Source organism: Tachyglossus aculeatus, chromosome 2, assembly GCF_015852505.1.
Source record: "Tachyglossus aculeatus isolate mTacAcu1 chromosome 2, mTacAcu1.pri, whole genome shotgun sequence".
Classification (NCBI taxonomy): Eukaryota; Metazoa; Chordata; class Mammalia; order Monotremata; family Tachyglossidae; genus Tachyglossus; species Tachyglossus aculeatus.
The window spans coordinates 18,103,025-18,106,352 of NC_052067.1; positions in this window are offsets into that span (position 1 = coordinate 18,103,025).

Genomic DNA, 3,328 nt, shown 5'->3' on the forward strand with positions numbered 1-3,328 from the left:
GAGGCCCAGAGAAGTGAAGTGACTTGCCCAAAGTCACACAGCAAACAAGTGGCAGAGCCGGGATTAGAACCCAAGACTTTCTGAATCCGAGGCCCAGGCTCTAGCCACTATGCCAGTGCCTTTCTTAGGAAGAGAATGGCTGCTTGCTTCTGTCCAATTTGAGATACAGAATTTCAATGACAGAGGAGTCTTTGGATCACAGAGGGGGAAGCAGAGTAGTGGATGCCGGACTTGGATGAAAATTGGATATCTTATCCTTGCTCATTTGAAAATCTGCCCTCAATTCTCCTGGTGGACCAGAGGCTGGGCAAGTTTCCTTTTATGGGTCATGAACTTCCGCCTCTTAGAGGAGTTGATTTGCTCCTGCCAAGCGGAAGCCAGGAAAACCTTTTGTTTTGGAAAAACATACTGAAGTATAAGATCAGTATCCTATGCCTTGTCCCTCACTTTAGACTTGAGCAGACATCATAACAGCATGCTGGGAAGTAGCATGGCATAGTGGATAGAGCATGAGCCTGAGAGTCAGAAGGTCAAGATTATAATCCTGGCTCTGCCACTTGTCTGCTGTGTGACCTTGGGCAAATCACTTTGCTTCTCTGTGCTTCAGTTACCTCATCTGTAAAATGGGGATTGAGATGGTGAGCGCCACGTGGGACAGGGACAGTGTCCAACCCGATTTGCTTGTATCCACTTAGCGCTTAGTACAGTGCCTGGCACACAGTAAGTGCTTAACAAAAACCTCAATAATCATAATTATTATTATTATGCTTGCTAGTGAGGGTCATTGTGTCTATCTGGGCTGAGGTTTACTTGGAGACATTAGCCATCTCCACGGACCAGAGATGGATGAGGGAAATGACACACAGGCCGAAAGATAATGGATGAAATAGTCAATCCATAGATCATTCAGAGGCAGAGAGTATTGTTTACACTCCCAAGATCCGCTCCGACTCAGAATTGGGCTTAGAAAAGACTTTTCCGGAAACCAGAAATGGGACCACGTTTTCCCTGGAGCACCGTTTTTCCTTTTACTAGAAGGAGCTTCGGAAGCTGGATTTTGTTTCAGCCGAGCCTTCTAAGCGGTGATGTTGGAATGCCCTTCTAGACTGTGAGCCTGTTATTGGGTAGGGACCATCTCTATATATTGTCGACTTGTACTTCCCAAGCGCTTAGTACAGTGCTCTGCACACATTATGCTCTCAATAAATACGATTGAATGAAATGCCCTAGTTTCAGGATTAACCCCCTAGTGCTGCCAAATTACTTCTCGTACGGTGGAGCTGTGCGCAGACTGGGGCGGGGAGGGGAGTGGAGGAGGGGTTATCACCTATTAGAATGCTTGAACAAAGTATTTTTAAAACTTTCTAGAGGGGAAGAAAAACCGTTCCTCTGGGGAAGGGAATATAAATCTGGCATGTCATTTCCAAGCCTCCTGAAAGAAGTTTCCAAATTCTACATTAGGCAGCTCCCTTAGACCTCGTGTCTCTCTATGTCCCCTTCACCCCTCCCCGCCCCCCTTCCCAACTATGGTCTGGGGCTGAAGGCTCAGGACAAACGGTTGGTAGCGGTGTCTACAACCTTCGGATCCAAGGGGAAACGAAGGCAGGAGAGAGAGACAGCCCGGAATGTGCGTCGGACGGGAGGGGCAGGGGGAAGGCTGGGACGGGAGCCTCACGACCATGGAAATCCTAGGAGATTCCCCGCTCCTTCCCTTTGCCCTGGGGGAGTCGATGGACCCCTGATTCGGGGAATGGACCAAGTCCTCTGTCCAAGCCCACCCTGAAGCTTTCCCACCCGGTCCTCAGCGCCGGGGACCCCGATCCCAAACCGGTTCTCCTTACATGGTCCAAGCATCCCGGGCTGCAGGATGCCAGCGGCTGGAGCCGGGGGAGTCTCCCTCCGTTCCGGGTGGCGCTGCGTTACAGCTCGGCTCCCCCGACTGCCTTGTCTCCCCCCCCGACTCCGGGCGGCGGCGGCTCCTTCCTGGGTCCGTTGGTCTCTTCTTCCCGGAGAAGAGATCTCCCCCAGGGACGCACAGAGACAGAGAGACAGGATCAGAGACAGACACGTGCCTCTGCTTCCAGCACTGGCCGCCGGCAGTGGGGGGCGCAAGAAGACAGCAGTTTATCCCTGGCTTTGTGGTCGCGCTGGGGAGGGGGAGGGAGAGGAGGGGACAGGGAGAGGAGGGGACAGGGAGAGAGGAGAGGGAGAGGGAGTGATGAGGATCCCAGACAGACTCTGGGGTCGGGACCGGCGCTAGTGGAATCTTCAGCGCTGGTTGGCGCAATCCCCGCAGGAATCCAAACGATAGCAGAGGCGTCTCCCTGGGATCCCGGCCTGGGATCACCCTCCCCACCCCCGGGAGTCCTGGAGAGAAAGACGCCCCGGCCCCGGGGCGGCCCAGCTCGGAGCCCGGCCTCTCCGGAATTCAGCGTGGTTTAGTGGAAAAAGCACGGGATTAGGAGTCAGAAGTCGTGGGTTCTAATTCCGCCTCCGCCACTTTTCAGCTGTGGGATTTGGGGCAAGTCACTTAACTTCTCTGCGCTTCAGTTCCCTCATCTGTAAAATGGGGATTAAGACTGTGAGTCCCACGTGGGATAACCCGATTACCTTGTAACTACGCCAGCATGGGGATTAAGACTGTGAGTCCCACGTGGGATAACCCGATTACCTTGGAACTACGCCAGCGCTTCGAACAGTGCTTGGCGCATAGTAAGCGCTTAACAAATACCATTATTATTATTATTCTCCAGAGAAACAGAGTTGCTTAGTGGGAAGAGCACGGGCTTGGGGGTCAGAGGATGTGGATTCTAATCCCGGTTCCGCCACTTGTCTGCTGTGTGACCTTGGGCAAGCCACTTAAATTCTCTGTGCCTCAGTGACCTCATCTGTAAAATTGGGATTAAGACCTTGAGCCCGACGTGGAATAACTTGATTACCTTGTATCTACCACAGCGCTTAGAACAGTGCTTGGCACATAGTAAGCGCTTAACAAATATAATTATTTCCCCAGAGCGACTCGTGGGGAGATGGCGGCGGGGGTGGGGAAGAGGGTTTGGCGAGGGGGAGGTTCTGCTACCCCCCTGCCCCTCACCACAAGGGTCAAACTCTTGGCTTTCTGGCTCTCACGCCAAATCCAGCCCCGAAAGGGATGTTTTCTTCCTCTGAGTCGTTCTGTCCGTCCCACCTCCTCCGGGACGCATGTATCTAGGTAAGTCTCGGCCCCCGCCGTCTGCATCCCTCCCTTTCCCCCGAAAACATTCTCTAGCCAGATGTTCCCTGGCGGGATTTCTGGGCAGCAGAGGCCTCTGACATTTCAATTTTTCAA